The 27,634-nt window shown below is 39.1% G+C and overlaps 1 protein-coding gene across 2 annotated transcripts in view; it reads right to left on the bottom strand.

Annotated features, from left to right (window-relative positions):
* PKHD1 (PKHD1 ciliary IPT domain containing fibrocystin/polyductin) overlaps window positions 1-27,634 on the bottom strand; it is a 427,795-nt gene that overhangs the window by 158,874 nt on the left and 241,287 nt on the right. The window lies entirely within an intron of this gene.

Here is a 27,634-nt window from a genome sequence, read left to right as displayed (position 1 = left end):
TTCCCAAACAGTGCTTGGGGTTTTTCACCCCTGAAAGAAAGGGTTGTATTTTGACAATAAGAACGATAAACCTTTATAAATAATATCTGGGAAATTAATACTAAGAAAGAATTACCCAACTTTCTCCATGTATCAAAAGCAAGGCAACTACAAAAAAAAAAAAAGCAAGCATTCATCTTCTGTAAATGCATAGCTACCCTTAAAACCAGAAAGCCTGAGCCAAATCAAAAAGCAGATATCTCTAATGGCAAGTGAAGTCTTCTTCTGTATCAGAAATGACCTGATTACCATGGCATTGCATATAATTTCAATCTAGATTTAAACTCAATTTTCCCCCAGCAAAGTCAGAGAATCAAGGTCACTATTGTGTAGCATTCCAACGGTCTGACACTCATCTAAATCCTGTAGAAAAAGACCAAGGGCAAAGGATACAGATCCTGAGAATAAAATGGGCACAAATGGGGGCAGGTAGACCCACTGCTTGTGTGGGATTCACAGTATCAGGCCCATAACTTCGGGGGTAAAGACAGTTTCCATTACAACCCTGCTGTTGTCAGGAACACAGTCTACACCAACTTTGGACATGGTTCTGACCTCAAGGTGACAGTGATGGCACACAAGGGCAGAGTAGAACATACAAGGCTATTTGCAGGCTTGCTATTTTCCTGCACCTTCCATAATTAACAAGCTTCAGTCTTAGCTCCAATACTTTCTCATAAATATGTGAACCAATGGAAAAATAAGTTTCAATACCATTTCAATCACTATTAAATGACTCAATCTTTCTTTTTGAAAAAGAAAAGAATGCTTCTGTCTCTAAAGTAACTATTTTAGATACTTAGATATACACATGTACACAACGATTGGTGATGTTTTATCTCCTTTATAGTTGGTTAGCTTTTGGTTAATCTCACGATTTACCCAAATATTCTCTCTCTCACAATTTATGAAAACATCCAACAAAAGAACGTTTATAATGGAATGGAAATTGTTACACATAAGTAATTCATAGGAATGAAAGGTTAACATTAATGAAAATTAATGTCAAGTAGACTAATCTACAGAGATGCTGATATTCATTTATCAAGAATTCATGCTCTAGTAGAAAAAGCAGAACAAAGAAGTGCTAGAAGATAAGGATGCAGTTTTTCTATAACTATTCTTTGCAAAGAGCTGCTAACTTTATAGCTTGACTTTTTCTTCAAATCCACACAGGTGGTTTCTTTATTCTACTCTATCATTTTTTTCAAGCTAATCTTAAAAATAGGCAGTTTTCAAAGCACCCCGAGGCACATGATTCAAGACTGAAAGCCAGCTTCCTTACACCTTGAAGAAGAGCCATCTGCCTGTCTGGTGTGTGTGTGTTTGGAATGAGAGGGGGCGGGAGGCTGCTCGTTTCATTCTCACCTCATGGGAAGAGTCCAATTTCAACTTTGGACAATAAATTCCCATCCCACTCCCCACATGCACCATCTCAGTGTCTTTCTCCATCACAGACAGACATGCATAATTCCCACAGTAGAATCAACATTTTAAATTATGATATTTTAATTGATCAATAAAATGTTTAACATACAGTGTTTATCTCTTCCTCTAGTCTATACCATCTGTTCTTCAAAAATAGTTTGAATCTATTTAATAGGAAGGTCTTTAAGTAAAATTACCAACTGTATCAGATCAGTCCTCTAAAGCCTGAATTCTGAAAGGGAAATACCAGAAGGTGCTGCTGTTTTTATAGAAATAGAAAAGAATCTGTGCCTTTTCTCATTCCAGGCTTTCTTTGTTTTATTTTGTTTTTTTAATCTTGAGATGCTGTTATGCCTCTATTCTCTCCATTAGGCTTCAAAGAATTCAGAGCAGCCAACTTGGTATTGCCTTTTTAAAAGACAACTTTATATTTTAAAAAATTGATGTATAATTGACATTCAAAAGCTGTATATCAGTTCAGTTCAGTTAAGTCAGTCAGTCGTGTCTGACTCTTTGCGACCCCATGAATCGCAGCATACTAGGCCTCCCTGTCCATCACCAAATCCCGGAGTTTACTCAAACCCATGTCCATTGAGTCAGTGATGCCATCTAGCCATCTCATCCTCTGTCATCCCCTTCTCCTCCTGCCCCCAATCCCTCCCAGCATCAGGGTCTTTTCCAATGAGTCAACTCTTCAATGAGGTGGCCAAAGTATTGAAGTTTCAGCTTCAGCATCAGTCCTTCCAATGAACACCCAGGACTGATCTCCTTCAGGATGGACTGGTTGGATCTCCTTGAAGTCCAAGGGACTCTCAAGAGTCTTCTCCAACACCATAGTTCAAAAGCATCAATCCTTCGGTGCTCAGCTTTCTTCACAGTCCAACTCTCACATCCATACATGACCACTGGAAAAATCATAGCCTTGACCAGACGGACCTTTGTTGGCAAAGTAATGTCTCTGCTTTTAAATATGCTATCTAGGTTGGTCATAAACTTTCCTTCCAAGGAGTAAGCGTCTTTTAATTTCAAAAAGCTGTATATATTTCGTGTATAAACTTTAATGTGTTTAGAGATACGTATATATTCATGTCCCTGGAGAAGGAAATGAAAACCCACTCCAGTATTCTTGCCTGGAGAATCCCATGAATGAAGAAGCCTGGCTCACTACAGTTCATGGAATCACAGAGTTGGACGCGACTAAGCTACTGAGCATGCACGCACGCATATATATATACTCATGTAACATCACTACAATCTAGGCCATAAACCTATCCATTCTCTCCAAAATTTCTTTTAACTATTTAATTAATAATTAAGCCTTTTAATTACTTCTTAGTTTGAAATAAGAACACAATATAAGATCTCCTCTCTTACCAAAGTTTAAGTATAGAACACAGTACTGCTTACTATAAGCATTTTGTTGTACAACAGTTCTCTAGGATTTATTCATGGTGCATAACTGTATCTTGCACCCTTTGACTAGTATCTCTTCATTTTCCCATCTTTCTCATCCAGCAACCACTCAATTAAAAGATGGGCAAAGGAACTGAGTAGACATTTCACCCGAAGAAAAGAGACAGACAATAGATATATGAAAATATGCAGGGCTTTCCTGGTGACTCAATGATAAAGAATCTGCCTTCTAATGCAAGAGACACGGGTTCTATCCCTGGTCCAGGAAAATCCCACATGCCAGAAAGCAACCAAACCCTATTGAGCCTGTGCTCTAGAGCCCAGGAGCTGCAATTATTGAGTCCACATACCACTACTGAAGCCCGCACGCCCTAGAGTTCATGCTCTGCGAGAGAAGCTACCACAATGAGAAGCTCGTGCACCACAACTAGAGAAAAGCCCAGCAACAAAGACCCAGAATAGCCAAAAATAAATAAATTTTTTAAATTATAAATAAAAAGAAAGAAAATGTGCTCAACATCACTAATCATTAGGGAAATGTAAATCAGAACTACAAGATATCACCTCACAATGCTTAGCATGGCTTTTAACAAGAAAAAGATTAAAAAAAACTGTTGGTAAGAAATTGGAGAAGGAAATGGCAACCCACTCCAGTATTCTTGCCTGGACAATCCCATGGACAGAGAAGCCTGGCAGGCTACAGTCCATGGGGTTGCAAGAGTCAGACACGACTTAGCGACTAAATCACCACCACCAAGAAATTGGAGAAGAGGGGACTCTAGTATGTGATTGGTGGGAATGTACATTGGTATAGCCACTACGGAAAACAGTATGGCGGTTCCTCAAAACTTAAAACTAGACCCACCACATAATCCAACAATCCCACTTCTGGGTATTTATCCAAAAAAAATGAAAACAGGCTCTCAGGGATATCTGCATGCCCATGGTCATTGGTGTTACTATTTGAAACAAGGTCCATGGGGTTCTGATAGCTCAGAGGACTCAAGACTCAAAAAGACAAGCAAAAAAACAACAGCAAAAACCTAGACCTTGCAATCCCTAGAAGGCCTAAAAGTGAAGAGTAGGCATTTTGATAAATGTGAGGTCGGGTATTAAACTAGAGTTTGACTTTATACACATAACTCTATTGATCTCAATATATCATTAATGAATCTGTATTTACCTGAAGTTTTGTGATTAAATTCCTCTCCAACTTTTGTAGTGAATGATACATTCATATATGAAGAGGCATAAGCTTGTAAATCTCAGGTAACTCAATTATTAAGTTTTTATTAACATATGCAGCAGTCAGTGTTAAAACCAAATGAGTCACCAAATTTACTTTCCTATGTGGGCTTTTGATTTGTTTCCCTAAGAAAAATAATGAAACCAACTTCTAGTAATTAAATATGTTTTCATAATTTAATCCTGAAGAAAAAAAATGAAGATCTATGAAATAAGTGAGTCACTCCTGAATGAGGCTGTTTAGGTATGTAGCAGCCATTATATTCAATGAGTTTATTTCCCCCATCAGCTCTTTACAGAAAATAAATCCTCTCTTTTCGTTTCTGCTTTACACTAGAAGAGCAATGCATCCAGAAAACTATGATATTCTTTATTTTTCTTTAATAATATTGATTATTTTTCCTCAAGCTTTCAATTATTTCTTCTAACTGGCAGTGGGAGGGGAACTCTCCAAAACATCACTAAATTCCTTAAAAATAAAATGCTTATACTCTATTTGTTTTTAAAACCATAGGTATTATTTAGTAAATACATAACTGATGCTTAAAAGAAAACTTAGAATATAGTACCTGACTGATAAATATTAAGTAAACAATCTCTATTCTACATTTTGACATGTTGTAATTGAATTTATAACTTCTGAGCAAACTAGTCTATATTTTCATTCCTAAATTCAAACAGTATTTATGTTGTCGTTGTTCAGTTGCTAAGTCATGGCCAACTCTTTGCAACCCTATGCACTGCAGCACATTAGGCTTCCCTGCCCTTTACTATCTCCGAGTCTTCTCAAACTCACTGAGTTGTTGCCCATTGAGTTGGTGATACCATCCAGCCATCTCATCCTCTGTTGCCCCCTTCTCTTACTGCCCTCAGTCTTTCCCAGGATCAGGGTCTTTTCTAATGAATCAGCTCTTTGCATCAGGTGGTATGAGAGCTTCAGTTACAGTATCAGTCCTTCCAACAAATATTCAGGGTTGATTTCCTTTAGGATTGACTGGTTCGATCTCTTGCAGTCTAAGAGACTCTCAAAATTCTTCTCCAGCACCATAGTTCAAAAGTATCAGTTCTTCTGCACTCAACCTCCTTTAGAGGTGTTTATTGTTCTCAACATTTCCATATTTTCCATTGTACTATATTTTTAAAATTCCCAAAGCCTTTAAGAATTTCTTGGTAAACTCCAATAAATTATATCTATTTAATGCTTTGTGCTTCCAAAATAAGTCCCAATAAAGCCCCAATAAAGAACTAATGTAGGGCAAGAACACTGTCTAATCCATCTATTACTATTAGTCCAAGAAGCTAAAAGGTACAATGGAATGGTCACCTAATTATAATACAGAGAGACCTGAATTTGAATCCCAAATAAGCCATTCCTCAGGAAAACAGAGTAGATTTCTCTGATTTTCTGTTCCCCACATGCAAAATAAGAGAAATAATACTTCATGGAGGCAACAGTAAGGATTAGATGGAATATTACCTAATTAGGTGGAATACCATAAAAGTATTAGAGTGCCTGCACTTACCAGGCATAAAAGGTTTAGCTATCATTTGTTTTTTACACCTGACATACATCTGAATCTTTGCTCTATGCCTGTCACTTCATTATTGGTGAGCCAAAGAGACAAAGGCCTTGATCTCATGCAACTTAAGTTTTTGTGGAGGAAATGGACATCTAAACATAATCACACAAATAACTACATAGGCACAAAATAGTGCTAAGTTCTAAGAAAGAAAATTGCAAATATGGGGATAGAGTGCTCTAGACAGAGAAAGTAGTATATATGAAAAGTGTGAAGTGAGGGAAAGCTCCATACATTCAAAAGACTGAAAATCAGTGAGTGTGCCTGAGTGATTTCAAGGGTAGGTGGGCTATGGACTCCACTTTGGAAATCAACTGGCCCAGAGAAATTTGCCCACTGATAAAATAAGGTATGAATAATTTTGCTATAATATTGCTTGTAAAAATTGGGGGAGAAAACTTGAGTTCATCAATAACATAGTAGTTCAATAAATCATGTTACATTTCTTCTCTGGAATAGTATGTAGTCTTTTAAAAGGATGCAATAGAATTTTTTTACTGATATGTTATCTCCAAGGTATTATTAATTTTTTAAAAGTCCATTTGAATACTTAAGACATATTTTCATGCTAATTGGCTCAAAATGGCAATCATTAGTATTTTATAACCATCTCAGTTGATCTCATGCATGCTAAAGGTTAAGAAACTCTGTCTCAATCTTGGTTTCCTTATGCATAGAATGTGAAGTTCCAGTGAGATAAAATAATATTAACACAATAACTGGCTAACTGGCACATAAAAATACTGAACTCATTTTATTATCTTATTATACAAATGAGGGTATTTTTACCAGTAGCACTACTATTAAAACAAAATTGTAATTACTGTTACTATTACCAAATGAAGGGTCTAAATCTCTTTGATGTGTTGTGTTTCTATCCCCTTATATTTACATAATGTATTCCTTTGGGGGCTCAAAAAATTAAATTTTAATATCTCTCCTATTTCCTGCATTATTTTTGCTGATGATATTTTATGACCTTCTGGTTTTAACCCAGCATCTCTGATTACTATCATTCAAGTAATCTGGGTCCTGGTAAAGGCAGGGCCAGCACTTGGCACTGCGGTGCTGAGATGGTCCTTATTATGCCATGTGATTTGGGTTTGCCTATGATGGGCTATGATGGAATTAGGATGGGAAAAGAAGAGAAAGTGAAATAGGAGAACTTCTAAAAACTGGTATCAAAGTTGTCCTCTCTGAACGTGGCTAATTCTCCAGGACAGAATCCTGGAGTGGGTAGCCTTTTTCTTCTCCAGGGGATCTTCCCAACCCAGGGATCTAACCCAGGTCTCCCACACTGCAGGCAGATTCTTTACCAGCTGAGCCAGCAGGGAAGCGCAAGAATACTGGAGTGGGAAGCCCATGCCTTCTCCAGCAGCTTTTCCAGACTGAGGAATCAAGCTGGGGTCTCCAGCATGGCGGGCGGATTCTTTACCAGCTGAGTTATCAGGGAAGCCCTGAGGTGAGCGCGGTGTGGCAAAACTCCACCAATAAAATCCTCTATTTTCCAAGTACCCACCAGTCTCTCTCTCTTTCCTTTGTTACCTGGGAAACCTTGGCCTGAAACTACACGCCTCTTTGGTCCTAGTTCTCCTTTGGTCCCTAGTTCCCTTGGGGGAAAAAGTCCACATTTCTCACACAGCTTTAGAGAAGAGACTTATAACCATACTTAATGTATAAAAGCTGTGATTTACATGCAAACTGCTGCTTTCCCAGAAAAATGGAAAAGCCCTCATTAACAGTTTAAAACCCTTTAACTGTTTCCTTCCTTTCTACTTGAACTGCGGGGCCAACTTGCTCTGCCGAAAGCCTCCTCTGAAGTGGCACTTCCAGATGAATGAGATAATTTAAGATGTGTGGGAAGCCTTAATTCATTCAGACTCATAAGATATCATTAAATATACACCAAATATTACTACATACACCAGGATACAGAAAGACTTTCTGGATCTACGCCTACTCCTATTTCTCATTACAATGATTTCCTCACCAGCATTACAATAAAGGCCTAAACTAGTTGCCAAACGGCAAAAATTGGGCCCCTTAGCTGTAGCCAATGTCACAGCTATAAGCAGGCATTGACATTTTCTTATATACCCTCTTCCTTTTATCGTTTCACCAAAAAAAGAAAAGAAACAAAACCAGGTGCATTCACACTATGCAAATGAGAAAAGGTAACCTCTGAAATGATTTCCCAACAAACAGAAGATGCTCAAGCTGCTCCCTAGCTGACACCACAGGAGGTGTGTCAACCGCCTAGATGCTAAGCTGCGGGAGGCCTGTGGGCTGGGGAGACGGTAAACCCCTAGAGAGCTCTGAGCTCCAGCTCGCAAGCCACACCAGGCCCAGCAGGTCCTCAGGTGCTGATCCACAGGAGGCCCATCAGCGGCTCAGGTGGAAGGTGGGGGAGGAGGCAAGCTGCGCAGAGAAGAAGCTTGAATGAAGGCCAGCGGCTCTGCAGGGAAGAAGAGAAATGAGAGCACCCACTGGGAACACAAGAGTTCAGAGAACTCCATTAGCACAAGGAATGAGCCCGCGCTCTCCTGCACAGAGAATCTTCTTAGCTGTGGGAAGCAGGACTCACAGAGAGTAAGCTTCCAGCCCAAGGAAGCTGAATAAATCCTGGCGCTGAAAGAGTCTCAGGCTGGGTACTGCGGCAGGCCACCAGGGCTCCCCGACAAGGTCCACATCCTCCAGTCAGTGCTAAAGTTCTCGGGGACTCACTACCCTCCATTCCCCCTCATGTGCCAAGATTCTCAGACTGACATGACAGCTCTCCCTTCAGCTTCAACCCCCTAGAAACTTCAGCATAAACCGACTAGGCAGTACCTGCATCTCACTCCCTGTCACTCACTGGTGTTCATGGAGCATCGGCTCCACACCACATCATGGGCTTCCCATTGGTACAAGTCGAATAAGATATGCCCTCTGCCCTCAAGGTAACAAAAACATAAATAGTAATTGTCAAAGAAGGGTATATGATGAAAATTGGCCCAAGGTATTGCAGGAGCATAGACGAAAGAGAATTACAGGGACACTTTCTGGATGAGGTAACACCCCGTGGAGTGTTCGAAGACAGAAAGGAAAAACTGGCAGTCTTAGGGTGGTAAAGGGGGTGAGGAGGAGAAGTGGGATGGAGAGGTGGGGAAAGTTCCAGGCAGCGAGAACAGGAAGTATAAATGTGCTAAGGGGAGAAAGAGCTGACTTCATCCAAGAACAATAAGTTGATGCATATGATTGGGTGGCAGGACACACTGGGAACGAGTAGGCAAGGAGGCCAAATCATATAGGACTCTGTGACCCAAACTAATGACATGGAGATTTAATGTGAAGGCTTTGGGGAGCCCCTGGAACAATCTACAGTATTCTATACCTATGGCAAGGCCTTCAGAAAATTGAAAATTGTTGCTTTTGATGACTAGGTTTTTCAATTTTTCATAAAGGCTAACCTATTTTCAAAATCAAATTGGTTCTGAAGTCAAAATTCTAATTTTATATTTTGTCACTTAATTTCTAAAACATATAAAACCATATACAAATAGAGTGACAGTGACATGTTCCATACACAACACAGTACAAATAATGAGGACTCTTAGTATAGTCAGTAAACAGTAATATAGTATTAAAATTCAAATAAACGCCAAGTAGTCCTTCTTGATATGAGCAAAATTTTAATTATGTATTCTCAATATCTTTACTTATCAATTTATTGATAAATTATGTACATATAATACTGATGTTTCCTATCTTTTTGCCTTTTTATACTGTTCATGGGGTTCTCAAGGTAAGAACACTGAAGTGGTTTGCCATTCCCTTCTCCAGTGGATCATGTTTTGTCAGAACACTCCACTATGACCCATCTGTCTTGGGTGGCCCTACACAGCATGGCTCATAGTTTCATTGAGTTAGACAAAGCTGTGGTCCATGTGATCAGTGTGATTAGTTTTCTGTGAGTGTAGTTTTCATTCTGTCTGCCCTCTGATGGATAAGGATAAGAGGCTTATGGGAGCTTCCTGATGGGAGAGACAGACTGAGGGGGAAACTGGGTCTTGTTCTGATGGGCGGGGTCATGCTCAATAAATCTTTAAGCCAATTTTCTGTTGATGGGCTGGGCTGTGTTGCCTCCCTGTTGTTTGACCTGAGGCCAAACTATGGTGGAGGCAATGAAGATAATAGCGACCTCTTTCAAAAGTTCCTTGCAAGCACTGCCAAAGTCAGTGCGCCCGACCCTGGAGCAAGCCACCACCGACCCACACCTCTGCTGGATTCTGTGTGTTAGTATTTTTTTCACAGGAAAATGTTTTTCACATGGGTTTCCATCTTGAATGGGGTGGGGGATTGTGGATGATATACGCTGGAAAAGGACAAGTTTGGCGTTGGTCATCCCCAGATTGTTGGCAGCCATGCATAAGCAAAGAGGAACTAAAGAGCCTCTTGATGAAGTGAAAGAGAAGAGTGAAAAAGTTGGCATAAAACTCAACATTCAGAAAACTAAGATCATGGTATCTGGTCCCATCACTTCATGGCAAATAGATGGGGAAACAATGAAAACAGTGAGAGACTTTATTTGGGGGGGGGCTCCAAAATCACTGCAGATGGTGACTGCAGTCATGAAATTAAGACACTTGTTCCTTGGAAGAAAAGTTATGACTAACCTAGACAGCATATTAAAAAGTACAAACATTACTTGGCCAACAAAGGTCCATCTAGTCAATGCTATGGTTTTTTCAGTAGTCATGTATAGATGTGAGAATTGGACTGTAAAGAAAGCTGAGCACCAAAGAATTGATGCTTTTGAAATGTGGTGTTGGAGAAGACTCTTGAGAGTTCCTTGGACAGCAAGGAGATCCAACCAGTCAATCCTAAAGGAAATGAGTCCTGAATATTCATTGGAAGGACTGATGCTGAAGCTGAAACTCCAATACTTTGTTCATCTGATGCGAAGAACTGACTCTTTGGAAAAGACCCTGATGCTGGGAAAGATTGAAGGTGGGAGTAGAAGGGGACGACAGAGGATGAGATGGTTGGAGGGCATCACCAACTCAATGGACACGAGTTTGAGCAAGTTGTGGGAGTTGGTGATGGACAGGGAAGCCTGGCATGTTGCAGCCCATGGGGTCACAAAGAGTCGGACATGACCGAGCAACTGAACTGAATTGAATACTAATGTAATAAATATTATCTACAAAATAACACATACACACAAAAAACTTTCAAAGGATAGGATAAAAAAATAGAATAAATGTTCTAATATGTTCTATGTGCTCTTTGATGGATTATCTTTCATATCCCATTCAGAAGCCACTGCATTAGGCAGCTAACAAATACCTAGACTGACCTCCCGGATACTCTTATGTGCACGCATGTAGATAGATGTCAGTATGAGATTCATTAAAGCAAACCAACTAAATGAAGAAAAACAAAGACAAGAAGAAAGTCAAGGATGGTGATTAATAGCACAATCAAGACTAAGTAACTTCTGTGTAGCTGATAAAAGATTAAGGTAACAGATCATGACTTGATGATAGTAACTGACACCCTTCCCTCAGCAACTCATGGTCACTATGAGCATTAAGGAAACACAAATGATGAAGCCAGCGCTTGGTCCCCCTCACTGCACAATGAAAGCAACCTGGGCAAAGTCAGAGGGCTACAGGCAGGATATTCCACCTGAGGAATGAGAGGGGGGTCTTGAGGCTACCAGGGAGGCCTCTACTCTCATATCCCCACAATACGGGGTTGTCAAAGACAGGTCTGTACCTCTAGGAGCTAATTTTCTGGTTGTCCCCCCAAAAGATGTAAGAGTCAGCAATCTGAGAACCACTCTACATCGGAGGTACATGTGCATATTTCCTTCCCAGAGGTAGCATTGTTAAGCATAAATCCTATTTATAAGATGTGGAAGCAGCCTAAATGTCTATCAACAGATGAATGGATAAAGAAAATATGGTACATGTTTAAGCCATAAAAAAAGAATGAAATAATGCCATTTGCAGCTACATGGATAGACCTATAGATTGTCATACTAAGTGAAGTAAGGCAGACAAAGACAAATATATGATGTCTCTTGTATGTGGAATCTAAATGATACAAATGAACTTATTTTCAAAACAGAAATAGACTCACAGACCTAGAATGCAAGCTTACGGTTACCAAAGGGGAAAGAGGGAATGAGTAATAGATACACACTACTACATATAAAATAGATAAACAACAAAGATCTACTTATAGCACTGGGAACTATATTCAATATCTTGTAATAACGTCTAATGGAAAGAATCTGAAAAAGAATATATATATATATATATATATATATATATATATATATACACACACACACACCTATATATATGGGTGTATATATATGGGTTTCCCAGGTGGCTCAGTGGTAAAAGAATCCGCCTGCCAATACAGGACATACAAGAGACACAGGTTCGATCTCTGGGTCAGGAAGATACCCTGAGTAGAAAATGGCAGCCCACTCTAGTATTTTTACCTGGAAAATTCCATGGACAGAGGAGCTACAGTTCATGGAGTTGCAAAGATTCAGACAGGACAGAACCTCCATGCTGTGTACAGGATGCAGGAGATATATACATAAATATAGAACTGAATCATTGCTGTATACCTGAAACATTATAAATTCAACTATACAAGAATAGCAAAAAAGAGTGGGGTGGGGGAGATTTGTGCCTTCATACATCCTGCTCACTTCCATCTTTCAGAGGGTTTTAGATAGAAAAACTCCCACAGTGTGAAGGGTTGGAATCCTAAATGCCAGAACCTATGGGAGGAAACCCTGCTCTAGACACATTCCCCTATAGATCTCTCAAGAACAAAGTATGTCCACACACCACCTCCCACCTTATGATGGGCAAAGAGGAGAGAAAGGGACCTGGTTTCAATGTCCATGGTCTGATTCAGTTGGTGCCATGTCCATCGAGCAATCACCTCAAGGCATCTGTCTCACTTTGCCAACAAAAATCATTCCTACAAGTCTAGCAAGGATGTCATCAATATGAATGGAAGAGAAGGTCTGGGATTCATCAGCATTCCATCCAGTTCACTGTTCCTTCATTAACACACACGCAGACAACATCTCCTCTGTTCCAGAGCTATCACGGACCCAGGAACACAAAGATGTGAAGTTCCTGTTGGTACTCATCATGTGCCGGAAGACAACAGAGCCTCACCCGTGCACACAGCCCAGCCAGTCCTGGCACAGTGCAGCAGGCTCGTTACCTCTGTGCAAACATTATTGCTGCCTGAGAAATGCAGTCAGAGGGGTTAGCCCACTGTCCTTAAACCAGACAAAAACCCAGCTCAATCCAGGCAAGAGCAGTGTTGTTTTATCCAAACACTGACTTGCCATCAGGTGATGTTATCATGTAAATAAAGAGAAGCAACAGATGGCTTCAGATGGGATCCAGGGCTTACAGAGCATCACTGATGTGACAAATGCAGGAAAGAAAGGACAAGCCGTTAGACACAGTGCAGGTCCTGCAGCACACGGCAGCCTGACAAACAGAATAATGATCTTAAAACATTATTGACTGGAGATATATTAATGATCTTTTGTTACTGGAACTTCACTGACTAGAGACCTATCAGTATGTTTTTAGAGACTGATACAATTAGCATCACCCTGCAAAGCTGTTAGGGCTTAAGATTGATCAAGAATTCATCCTACAACTTATGATTGTCCTTATCATCCATATTTTGCTCTGGTAGGGTTTTGTTCCAACCTTGTGTATATTAAAAATGTAAAATTTTCAAAAATGACACATTGCAAAATTTTTAGGAAAGAATTTTTTTTTTTTTGGTAGCAAATTCAGTAGAGACTCCCCTCCCCCCTTTTCTTTTCATTTATTTTTATTAGTTTGAGACTAATTTGAAACTGGAGCCCATTATACACAGTGAAGTAAGCCAGAAGGATAAACACCAATACAGTATACTAACGCATATATATGGAATTTAGAAAGATGGTAATGATAACCCTATATGCAGGACAGAAAAAGAGATGCATATGTATAGAACAGACTTTTTGACTCTATGGGAGAAGGTGAGGGTGGGATGATCTGAGAGAACAGCATCTAAACATGTATATTATCATGTGTGAAACAGATTGCCAGTCCAGGTTGGATACATGAGACAAGTGCTCCGGGCTGGTGCACTGGGATGACCCAGAGGGATGGGATGGGGAGAGAGGTGGGAGCGGGGTTCAGGATGGGGAACACATGTAAATCCATGGCTGATTCATGTCAATGTATGGCAAAAACCACTACAATATTGTAAAGAAGAATTTTTTGATGAATTTTATGCAGATGAAAGTCTCTGATTGCCCAAGCGATACATACCAGTGTCTCTGAAGATGATAGTTCTTCAGAATATAGTTCTGATTCAGACTATGTGAATGTTAGACCAACAAAAAGACAAAAAAACCTTAATGATTGATTCTGATTCAGAAACTGAAAATTCACATGGTGCTGGAGACTGTTTTGCTTCCACAAAAGAATGAATGAATTCACAACATTTTATGAAAATTAGAAGACTTTACAGGTATGTCCAGTGTAACCATTGAATACAATAACCCTTAAACTGTTATTGAAATAACAGAATTAATTTTTGGTCAGCCAAAATAAAAATTGCCAGCCACAGGCATTAGTTTTCCCCAAAATTCCCTAGTCAATAATGCATTAATAATACAGCCATAGCAAAGGACTGTCATATCCCACTTACAGGTTTTTGTTTATCAAGTGTTATCAATTTCCAAATATAAGGATATACCTCTAAGAAACAGATATCCCTTCCTTTCTCTTAAATACAGTTTATGGTGGTGTATCTGTTTATATCACCATGACCCTTTAGATCACAGCCTTTGAAAGGCTCTATTTTGATCCCTCCTACATGTTTAAGTAAGGATTTTTGTAATGAACTAGAGAGACTCCATGAGTCTGGAGGCCTATATTTGAATCTACGCTCTCTCCATGGTCTCTGAACTCTTACTCGGGCATCCCTATTGGAGTCCATTTTCCTCAGTTATAAAATGAGAGGTAATTGTGGCAGACCACCAGTTGTCTCCCAGTATCTCTTTTCTTTTTCGTTAGTCACAAAAACTCCAGTTTTTGGCTGAATACATTGTCACCTAGCCAAAAGACTACGTTTTCCAGTCTTTTTTTCATTTAGTTATGACCATTCAGCCAAGTTTTGGCCAAGATGTAAGAAGAAGTGACTTAGAGGTGGAATCCTTCATACTGCCTGCTGCCTAGAATGTGGGTGCAATGGCTGGAGCTCCAGTTAACATCTTGGACCACAGAGTAACTTTGGGAATGGAAATAGCACATATTGGAGCAAAAAAATAAGTGGAGTCCAAGTTCTTGATGCCACAGAATAGACAAAAGAGACATAAGATGGATAGAAACTCCTACGTTCAGGTCTTTGTTACTCACAGAAGACCTAACTTTATCTAATACAACTGATGCCTAACCTCATGGAGTTGTTGCAAATGTCATGTTAAGTGTGAGAATACTTTGTACTCAGAGGGTTTCCCTAAACTCTTGCCATCATGAACTGTTCTGTGAATAAAAGAGTTACAGGGTTAAATATCTTTGAGAAACAGTACATGCTATACCCCTCCCCCCCTTGAAATTAGACAATCTATATTATCGTATAAAGGGCTCTGAAAAGATTGGATGCAAAGAAATAATTTTTCTGTGCTTAGTCCCAAATTTCCCCAAGTCATTTGATGTTGGTATCTTTTGTATGGGTTTCACTGGTGGCTCAGACAGTAAAGAATCTGCCTGTAATGTAGGAGACTTGGGTTTGATCCCTGGGTCAGGAAGATTCCCTGGAGTAGGAAGTGGCAACCCACTCCAGTATACTTGCCTGGAGAATTTCATGGACATTATGTGTGTGCTTACAAAGAGTTAATTTCATAGGAAATGATTTGAGAAATTCTGGGTAAACTTACCACGAGTAAAAGGTAATATCTAATGATTGTTTTAGCCTTACAATATGGTTTACCTAGGTAGAATTACATCATTCTGGTCCTAGTCTTGATGGTATATGCTTTCATAACTCTCTGCATGTTTTCTACAGCAGTTGTTAATTTTATTAGTTTATAATAGTCACTTTGAGGAGGAGTTTTAATCACTCTCACTCTCTTTGACAGCCTGAAGGCAATGAACTCCTCAGGGCCCATGTGGACTCTTAATAAGTCAAACATAGGAATCTCCCTTCTAAGGGAACATTCCAGAATACAAAAGATAAATACTGAGAAATATTCACATAAATGTAAAATAAGAGATTTTTAATGTGTTTTCAAATAAAGTTTAAAAAAAAACCTCAGAGTTACCAGTTAAGACCTCATTACTGGGCTCCAAGGAAGGCCTGGACATCCAAGAGAGTTCACTTACATGGCTGGAATCGATGCCAGCTACCAATAGAGCTCATCCAAGCCTGCCAACCAGTGTGAAAAACAGGTTCAAGTCCCATGGCCTGAGGACTCTGCCCCAAAAGGGAGCATCCCGATAGCAAAACAGCCATCCAGGCAAAATGGTCTTCTTATGCAAACGTTCTTGTGACCTGGTCTGAGAGTCCCAGAGCATCACATCTACTGGTCAAGCAAAAGAATGGAAAAGAGAGAGCCCCTACTTCTCCCAGTGAGGAACAGAATACATTTACAAGGAGAGACGGAATCTATGGCAGCCCTTTTTGAAGAATATCTACAAGGGCAACATTGACAGTATGATAGTAATTAGCACAGAACTAGATACTGTTATTTAATGTTCTAGTAAAGAAGCATATATATTATTACATCACAAATTCAATTTTTAGTATTTTGATAGCTGGATCAACATAACTGCTTTCTTTTATAAGCCTATTCTTTTTTATGTATTAAAAATATTATTTTGAGATTGGATCCAGGATTCACGAGACTGCTACGGGGACCAAGGGCACACGAGTAGTTCAGAAACCCTGGGTTGCGTAAAAGCGTGGTGACCCCCAAGGGTCAACAGAGAACTGCTGTGCTAGTCCACCCCTTCTGGCTGGGCTGTACCGCTAATAGGCCAACTTCTTATCTTTAAAGCCCTGCATGTGAAGACACTCCGAAAGCTCCCTCCAGAAAGTATAATCAATTCAAGAAATGGCAACTATACCTAAACCAATAATTGGGAAATCATGAATTATTTAATTCGACATTCCAAGAATATCTGCATGGAAAACAGACCATAAAGTAAAGAGAAAAAGAAGTAATTCGATTAGAGCAAGTGAAAAAAGCCCTGCTCTAGATTAAGAGCCCCGTAGGCAGCTGTTCCTTACTCGGCTCAACTTCCCCAGCCCCAACCAGGAGGGTAAAATACATATGCAAGCACTCAGGTCCCCTTCTCTTGTAAGAAATGCCTGTGTCTCCTCAAAGAATATTAATTCCATGAGGCAAATTTCTTAGGGGAATAAAGCGAGGTAAAAATATAGGTTTCTGCATTGAAGTCAAGGAAAAATTTCATTAATTCTCAGCAAATTTGTGGCAGTGCAGATAACAGACTATGGGGTCGTTAAGAACTTGAAAGCTGATTTCTTAGTAAGGCGACCAACTTGTTCTGGTTTGTCTTGGACTTTTCAGATTTTACCACTACAAGTCCTGTGTCCCAGAAAACTCCTCAGTTCTGGATAAACCAGAGTAGTCTGTCACTCTAATTACTAATGACTCTAAAGAGATGAGTTCTTAAGATCAACATCCCAAAGTAAATATCAAAATCTCTGGATGCTGCTTTCATTATTCTGAATTTTAATGGCCTTCACCAATGTACTCAGATGGGCTACTATTGCCTGTTAAAACTATGACTATAAATTCTTACCTTCAGTACTGAACTCATTTTAACAATTATATACAGTGTAATTTTTTATTAAAAATGCATCTATTGTGTTGATTTATATTTTTGTAATACTGTATCCCTTTAGGAAATAATAATGTTACCTTAGAGAAAACAGCGTGTTCTATTTTCCCAGATTGACTGAGCTATAGAAATTGACCAGTTCTCTTAGACTAAGCTTACTGTATAACCTATTAATTTGGAACACTTGGCAGTATTCTAGAAACAGAGTGTGTATGGACAACTGGGCTGCCACACTAGAAGTGTTACTGTCTCATCAGGGAGTAACTAACTGCTTTAAGTTTTAACAGATTTTCTTTCTTTTCATTTCCTCTCTTTTTTTTTTTAATTTTTTTCCATTTATTTTTATTAGTTAGAGGCTAATTACAATATTGTAGTGGTTTTTGCCATACATTGACATGAGTCAGCCATGGATTTACATGTGTTCCCCATCCCAATCCTCCCTCCTCATCCGATCCCTCTGGGTCTTCCCAGTGCACCAGCCCCGAGCACTTGTCTCATGCATCCAACCTGGGCTGGTGATCTGTTTCACCCTTGATAGTATGCTTGTTTCAGTGCTGTTTTCTCAGAACATCCCACCCTCACCTTCTCCCAAGAGTCCAAAAGTCTGTTCTGAACATCTGTGTCTCTTTTTCTGTTTTGCATACAGGGTTATCGTTACCATCTTTTAAAATTCCATATATATGCGTTGTAATTTCCTCTCTTGTGAAGAAAAGGCAACCCTCATACACTGCTGGTGGGAATGCAAATTGGTGCAGCCACTGTGGAAAATAGTATGGAGGTTTCTCAGAAAACTAAAAATAGAACTACCATATTACCCAGCAATTCTGTTCCTTAGTATATATCTTTTAAAAAGCCACACAAAATACTAATTTGAAAATATATACACACCCAATGTTCACAGCAGCATTATTTACAATTACCAAGATAGGGAGCAACTTAAGTGTTCATCAATTGATGAACGGATAAAGAATTAGAACCCGAAGGTCCAGAAGGTCACACTTCTGGGAGACTGGAGTTGGGGGTTTGTAAACTTATAAAAGTAGTGATTCTGTGGGTGGGGTAAGTACCAAAATAAACCCTGAGTCTCCTACATACTTCATACTTGCTGATATTCCCCCTACCCAAATTATGACCTGAAGACCGTGGAGAAGTATGTGCCCTCCTAAAAAAGCACTATGATCCAATACTAATGGACTATGACAACGAGTGTGTTTCTTAGGTGAGTAAGGACAGAAAAGAGTTTGAAAAACTGCTCAATTAGACTGAAACTCCAATTAGTTACAGCAAGTTAGCAAGCCATAAACAGTGTCAGGGTCTACATGACTTGGGTCCCAAGAGAAGATTCTAAGTGAGTTCTAATTAGTCCAGAAACAAGCGCCATGACTGAGTCAAACAGACTGATAAATTGAGATTCAAGAAAGGACATCAACTTATTTTAATATATTTTTATTATATTCTTTTTCTCACTTGCAGGAAATAAAAAACTCTCTTGTTATTTTAATTGAAATTTAATTTTTGTGGGGAAAAATATACAGCTGGAAAAATACTTTAAAAAATAATTCAACTCCTGGTTTTCCACCACTGACATGGATGCCCTATCACAGGTCCGGGTTGGTAGTTAGGGCATCACTGTTATTCATTTCTAAAAAGGCATTTGATTCACAGTCATCACAACTTAAAGGAACTCCCTAGACTTCAAGTACCTCTCTCAAAAGTAAACTTATTTTAAGGGCACAAATTATATAAAATATAACAAATAAAGCAACGGTTTCTTTCTTATAAATTTTAGCAGACAATGTGCAACACTGGTTTGAAAATAAGGAAACTGCAATCCTATTCTTATCCTTGATACAAAAGTTCATATACATTTGGATAATGATAATAATGTGGTTCATAGGATTTTATAATTTATAGACCTCTTGCATTGTTTTAGCTTATCTGAGTGTCACTAAGTTCCCTACTAGTTCAACAATTCTATTAACATGTATCCATATTTTACATATATATTAAAGTTTACTTAATACAATTAAATCTATAGAAAAATGCCTCAAATAAAACTAAATTGCTTGATAATCATTCAATTCACCCAAGGCTACCATATTGCACCATGAACCGAGAACTTCCAGATGTTCAAGCTGGTTTTAGAAAAGGCAGAGGTGCCAGAGATCAAATTGCCAATATCTGCTGGATCATCGAAAAAGCAAGAGAGTTCCAGAACAACATCTCTTTCTGCTTTATTGACTACACCAAAGCCTTTGACTGTGTGGATCACAATAAACTGTGGAAAATTCTTCAAGAGATTCAAAGGATTTTGCACTTCAGTTCAGTTCAGTCGTTCAGTCGTGTCTGACTCTTTGCGACCCCATGAATCACAGCACACCAGGCCTCCCTGTCCATCACCAACTCCGGGAGTTTACCCAAACTCATGCTATCGAGTCGGTGATGCCATCCAACCATCTCATCCTCTGTCGTCCCCTTCTCCTCCTGCCCCCAATCCCTCCCAGCATCAGGGTGTTCTCCAAGGAGTCAACTCTTCGCATGAGGTGACCAAAGTACTGGAGTTTCAGCTTCAGCATCAGTCCTTCCAATGAAAACCCAGGATTGCCTTAAATAGCAAGCTTCTATGGTATATTCTTAAATAACTGAATATATTAAAAGTCAGGTTACATTAAGCTTTTCACAACTATTTGAGGTCGTCTGTGGAACTACTTGCCCCAAGGAGTTTGGGATCCTGATATTTCCTTCTTGTGGGAAGGACATGGCCTCAACACCCTTCACCATAAAGCAAGGTTCTCAGAGGTCTGTGCTCCCCTTCAGAAACTGCCTGAAAGAAGGAGATGTATACAGTATCTAAAGGTCCTTGGATCTCTGGTTTCAAATTTTCTTTTTACTTGTTTATTTTTATTTTCTAATAATGCTGATTAAAATTTCTGTGTCAAGTATCTTGAAGTCATATTTGTTCTTCCCCACACAATCTTAAAGAATAGCTTTCACACTCATGTTCTAAATAAGGTAAAGGAATTGCTGACCATTGTCCTTGCAGACATTTAATTTCTGCCCTGAAAGAAGCAAAATGTTCAACATACTCATGCTCTACTTCTCCCCTCACACCAAGGCACTCCTCTCTCCCAAGAAGAGGCTTCTGGTTGTGCATGTAGAGAATTGGACACAGGTTGCAGCCCAAATACTGTCATCCTTCAACCATCTTGGGTGAGAAATCCCAGATCAGGGCTCTAATTATGTTCAAGTGTTGACGAACCCCACTTTGGGGCAGTGAAGAAGCAATATCATAATACCCAGCTTGCTAGGTAGTAGAGAATAAAGAAACTAAAACCCTTTGACCAGTCTGTCTCCTGGCGTTCTTCAATTTCTGACTCACATAAGCCAACAGAATCTAAATAATGTCTGCCCGGAGAGGGAAGACAGCACAAATTGACAAGACCCTAAACACTCAAACCTTTTGAATGAAGTCAGGTACATCTGCTCTTAATTACATACATGCACATGCACTCACATACATAAACACATGCACAGTGGTAGATTAAAGACAGATGCACGTTCTTTGCTATTCCTCTCAATGAAAGTAAAGCCTAATTCTCCTCCTTTGTACCTGGGCTGGCTTTAGTGCCCTGCTTGAGCAAGAGAGCGTGATGGTCATGATATTCTCAGTCTGCTAGGTCTGGCTTGGAAGTAGCTTTCTTCCTGGTCTTTTACCTGTTCAACATTTAAAAAACTAAGATCATGGCACCCAGTCCCATAAATTCATGGCAAATGATGGGGAAACAATGGAAACAGTGATAGACTTTATTTTCTTGGGCTCCAAAATCACTATAGGCAGTGATTGCCACCATGTAATTAAAAGACACTTGTTCCTTGGAAGAAAAGCTATGACAGACCTCGACAACATATTAAAAAGCAGAGGCATCACTTTACTGACAAAGGTCCATATAATCAAAGCTATGGTTTTTCCAATACTCATGTATGGATGTGAGAGCTGGACCATAAAAAGGCTGAGCACCAAAGGATTGATGCTTTTGAACTGTGGTGCTAGAGAAGACTCTTGACAGTCCCTTGGACTGCAAGGAGACCAAACCAGTCAATCCTAAAGGAAATCAACCCTGAATATTCATTGGAAGCACTGATGCTGAAGTTGAAGCTTCAATACTTTGGCCACCTGATGTGAAGAGCCAACTCATGAAAAGATCCTGATGCTGGGGAAGATTGAGGGCAGGGAGAGAAGGGGTGATAGAGGATGAGACACTTGGATGACATCACTGACTCAATGGACATGAGGTTGAGCCAACTGCAGGAGATAGTGAGGACAGGGAAGCCTGACATGCTGCAGTCCATGGAGTCACAAAGAATCAGGCATGACTAAGCAACTGAACAACAGCTTAACTGCTCACTTTGAGGGAACTCTTTCTTAGGATGTTTCTTCTTGGAATCCAGATATCACACTATTAGAAAACCCAAGAAGTCCCACAGAGAAACCCGTGTGGAGAGGAACTGAGTCCTCTTAGCTGACTGCCTTGGTTGAGCTCACAGCTAATAACCAGGGTCAACTGCCAGCTGCATGAATGAGCTCTCTTGGGCCACCCAAACATGCTGGGACCTTAGATGAACCCAACCGTAATCTGACTGCAATGCATGAAAGACCCCAGCAAGAAGACCCCAAGTCCAGCCCTTCCCAACAAAATTATGAACAAAATAAAAGGTATGTTTTAAGCTATTAAGTTTCTAGGTGGCTTTTTAAGTAATGACAGATTTCAGAACACTCACACTCCTGTAGTCAGCATACTGATAGTATGCATCCGCCATACAAAGAACCACAGTAACTCAAGTTTAAATTAACTCACTCTTCCCACTTGCTAGCAATCCAGAATATATGCGGGTGATTCTTTGTGTGCCTTTCTGTTTCATCCAACTGAAAAAAGACCAGAATTCTGAAACTATTTGAGACAACACTGGTATTTATAGTATTTGGTTTCTGATTGATGTTGCAGACCCAAATCTCTGTATTATGAACATCCTACTCTAAACTACTTTTAATTTCAGGTAAGAAAAAAAAGTAAATCAAACTAATAATGTTCCACTTAGAATATTTTGTAAAAATTTCTTCCCTAGAAAAACTTATTTCCTGGTTTGTGGTCATCTTAATTCATATCTCCAACCTTAATGCCTCACGATTTAACAAGGAAATGTGTTAAGCACTGTTGATTTTGAACATCACAGGACTTTGATGAGCCTCACTGCCATTTAAAGTACCCGAGTTTGAAAATCAGAACAAACAGAAGAACTATTATGAAAGAAAACCAGTACTTCTCCATTCATCTCTTCAAATAAGGACAGTTCAAAGTAATATGGGAAAATGAAACACAGTGAATTCTACCACACATACATGCAAAAATAAAATCATGCTGGAGGCTACATGATATCATATCTGTACCCTTCAAAACAGAATCCTATCCCTTAGAATTATAACACATTTTCCTTTCATTAAGCCTGCTCTGTGTCAACAGGGTGTCATCCTGTCATGGCTGAGACTCCTTCAGAGAAAGAACTGGAAGCATCAAATCCTCACAGGTCAGTTCAGGATAAAACCTGGAGTACAAGTTAGTAGGGTCATTTGTGAAGTTTTGAGATTTGCATGGCTTATTAGAACTTGTTTCCCCTCTGTGAGATGTTGTGAGTGCATTTAGACCGATTCTCCTAGTATTTAGGCGGCAAAGACAACCAGATATACTTGTTTGTGTGAAGCATAGTCATCATAAACTAAACTACAAAAGCCAATTCTCCATGATGACTTCAGCTCACTCCATAATACCACCAAGAATAATTTACAGCTTTTTCAAAATCCAATGTCTATAAAGACAGAACGCCTCGAAGGAAAATGGTACCATACTTAAAATAGTGATATCTTTTATTAGTACAGTAAAGTCCTATTTTTATGGAATAGGATGGGTCTGAGGTCATTCCATAAAATTGATTTCCCAGAAAATGGAAATAGGCAATTTACCCTAAGAATTTTATTGAAAAATTATGCTATTCTATTTGAATAATGATGGGAATGTTCTACACATTTCCTTTATTAATGAATTAAAATACACAAAACATCATAAAATTATATTAGAGGTTCAAAAGTATCACTTAAATCTTCTTTACCAGTCACTTTCATTTTGTAAAATCAGCAGTTCCATTAAAATCGTATTATGTAAAAATGGGTTTTTACTGTAATAATAGTTATTACCTATTTAGCTTCCAAGGATGTTGTGAAAATTAAATAATAAGCCATTGGAAAGCAAATACAAAGTGTCGCTAATACCAGAGGCCAACAGGGGCAGCCAGATGGAAAAATGAAAGAAAAGAGTACCTGACACATTAAAAATCACAGCTTTCATCTATGATTCCATTATTGCCAACACTCCATACAGTGGTCATGTGTACTGACGTTATCTCATTTAATACTTTCAATATGATGATGTATTAATTATAGCCCTCATATGGTCAGAAAGTGAAGATCAGAAACATTTAAACTTGTCCCATATCATGCAGTTTGTAAATGTCAGAATCTGAATGTGAACCCAGGTTTATCCTAGTCAAAAGCCCATCCTGCATCTCCTAAAGTATTGCTTCCTCCCCAATTCACCCTCATAACTGGCCTTCAGGTTTTTATCCCAACCATCAAGGTCCTCCTCAAATGCCACTTGCTCTGCGAGGCCAGCTCTCTTCTCCTCACCTGAGACACTTTGATTCTAAACACTTCTGTTCATTACATCTGCTTGTTGTATTATTATGCTTTAGTATGTGTTTTATCAACCTAGCTAATTTACCAGCTGCTTGAGATCACAGCTGATCAGAGGTCCTGGTTCAGCGCCTTGAACACAGTGAGTGTTCAGTTATTGTTGGTTAAACTGAATTGGAAAAGGAATGTTAACTTGAATTAGAACTACACTTGCTACCAGATGCAAAGCGGGTACTTCCACCTACGGCTCATTGCATCAAATACCTCTTTAGGGAGTTTTTCCAGCTTCTCTACATGTATGCACTTAATGAGAATGTAGTGAGATTAAATGTGTCATGGAGAATATCTTACATATGCCAGGTATTCAATAAATAGAATTTTTTTAATGCCAAGTAAAGGGAACAATGGGAACAGTAAGTAGAGAAGTATAAATTCAGTATAATATGGAGTCTGATCTGAGTGTATCAGAGCAAGTAGGAATGGTGAGTTTTTTTAAAAATATATGTGGTGAAGAGGTAGGGCTCTGGAATCAAACTGTCTGCTTCCCTCAGCCAGCCTTTATACTTGTTATCTGGCAGAAACTTAAGCAAGTTACTTAACCTGTCTGGGCATCAAATCCCTCAGTTATTAAAAAAAAAAAAATGAAGATAACAACAGGATCCAACTCAAAGTAGTTGTGAGGAATAACTGAGAAGATCCATGCAGAACACTTAGCACATACCCAGCACTCAAATTACAGTTGCTGGGACCATCATCATTATCATCAGGAAAATCTTAATTCTTAGGACTCTGTTTGAAGGAGAAAGCGTTATCTTCTATAGTCCTGTAAAATCCTACAGTTGCCCTGGGTCACTCCTATGAAACCCACAGATTCAGTTCTGGTATTAAGTTACAGACGGCAGCATGGAGGCTGTGTGATTCATTCAAGCAATACTTGGTGTCTCTTTTGTGCCAGACTTGAGTGAACACTCTTGATTTAGAGGAAGCAAAGGAGGAAAGAAAACAGAACAGACAGGAAAAAGGTCAAGAAGATAAAACTACAAGTAGAAAGAGGAGGTCAATTCAACCCTAAGGTCCATCAAAGGTCAAAATATCAGGGTTTACCAAAAATCAAAAAGGAGAAGTAATTCAGTACAGCTCCTACATTAGACCCTAAACAGAACAGATTTCAAACACTGGCCACTTTCAGATAATTTTCTAGAATTATCAACAGACAGGGCTTTTTAGAGGAGAGAGGCAATAAGAAGTAAGGATTTCACTTACTATATATTACAAATCTGCTCTCATTCACTTATTTTCCAATTTAAAACTAAATAATGAACAATAATTGCAGGTTTTAAAAATCTTAACTTTGATTTTTACAATAATACTGAAGGACCAACTGGGAAATACTTCAGATAGCCAGTATTTGTGCCCCACCCCCGCCTTTTTCCAAAGCACTGATTTGTGCTCCTTAAGAGCAATTTTGTGAAGAATTTGGGTCCAGGTTACAAGCTGACCATGAACAAAGGAATGAAGGAAGATGGAGAATGCCAGGGGCCCTGGAAACCAGGACACACAGTGGATACAGACAACAGCAATGCCAAGCAAGAAAGCGAAGACTGCTTGTCACTCAGCATAAAGGTCCCAAAGGATACTAAAAGCTTGGCAACCTTCAAAAGCTTCTTGTGCTTCCTGCATGGGGTGGGGGAAACAGCTTGCTTAGTGGGAAAAACCATAGCCCAGGGCCAATCCACTGGCTACATTCATCAAAGAGATGGCTGAGACAGAACAGATTTTTCCTTTCCGTATAGGAATGACTCATGAGCTTGTTTATTCAAAAAGTTCCATTCTCCATGGAGAGAGGTGGGTGATAGGGGGTGGGAATGATAACAGCAGTTTAAGTTTGTATCGGTCAGCCCCCTCCTCCAGTCCTCATCTCTTGTGTATCACACGCACCCCACCAATATTCAGAAGGTGGTCAGTATGTTTTGGTCTTTCTGCCTTCTTGTCCCATCATAAATAAAGCAAACAACATCACCACTTTTTTTGTTTACTCATAGTCCTTTTAGAAAGGGAATATACTTGATTGGTTTAAGAGTAAGGACTTGGAGACAGATAACCTATGTCAAAATCCTGACTCTGCTGAATTGCAAACTGTGTAAACATGGGCAAGTTCCCTAACCACCCTGGGCCCCTGTTTCTGTGTCAGTAAAAATGGGGATGATAATATTACTTGTATTGCAGAATTATTATGCAGATTAAATTAGTTAATATATGAAGAATGATTCCTGAATATTGTTAGTTGTCAATCTGTGTTTAATATTGTGTGTGTGTTAGTCACTAACTCTTTGAGACCCCACAAACTGTAGCCCTCCAGGCTTCTCTGTCTGTGGGATTCTCCAAGCAAGAATATTGGAATGGATTGCCCTTCTTTTCTCCAGAGGACTTTCCCGACCCAGGGTTTGAACCTGGGTCTCCTGCATTGCAGGTAGATTCTTTACCATTTGAGCTACAAGGAAGTCCTTGTTTAATATTTTAGCATTATTATTATTATTTAATATTTTAGCATTTCACAGATGACCAAATATTCTTCTTCAAATACTGATCTTTTTTTATTCAGTATTATCTTTAGAAGTTCAAATTAAATCATAAATGGAAATAGGTCTTTTAGAGAAACTTTATCTGTTCTATGAAGAATATTTTTCTCAGGCTAGGAAAATTTTCTGGGAGTTTCAAGAATTCTCTCTTAAAAAGGAAGAATTTTACAAGTATGATGTGTAAATTTGTATATCTGAGGAATCATCTTTCCCTTCTTATTTAAACAAAAAGAGAATTCTAGGTAGAAGTGTGTTAGTCACTCAGTCATGTCTGACTCTTTGTGAATCCATGGACTGTAGGCCTCCAGGCTCCTCTGTCCATGGGATTCTCCAGGCAAGGATACTGGAGTGGGTAGCCATTCCCTTCTCCAGGGGATCTTCCCAACCCAGGGATTGAACCCAAGTCTTCTGCATTGCAGGCTGATTCTTTACCATCTGAAGCCACCAGATGGATGGATGAAAAGATAGGTGAGAGATTAGAGAGATGATAGACTGGTAGAATTTTGCTTTTCTATTTTATTTATCTGTTGCTTTTCCATCATCTTTGAAAAACCATGGCAATAGAAGATCTTGTCATTTCTCTCAATCCCATATTTAAAAGATTCACAATGGCAAAAGATCAGGAGGCATTTATAAATTGCTTCTTTCCATACTCTGTGTCTTTCAAATATAAGAACACTAAAATTTTCTATAAATCTGTTCTTGGACATA

This window comes from Odocoileus virginianus, chromosome 27 (assembly GCF_023699985.2).
Source record: "Odocoileus virginianus isolate 20LAN1187 ecotype Illinois chromosome 27, Ovbor_1.2, whole genome shotgun sequence".
Taxonomy (NCBI): Eukaryota; Metazoa; Chordata; class Mammalia; order Artiodactyla; family Cervidae; genus Odocoileus; species Odocoileus virginianus.
The sequence above is the reverse complement of the archived record's forward strand: the minus strand, read 5'-3'. Positions and strand labels throughout refer to the sequence as shown.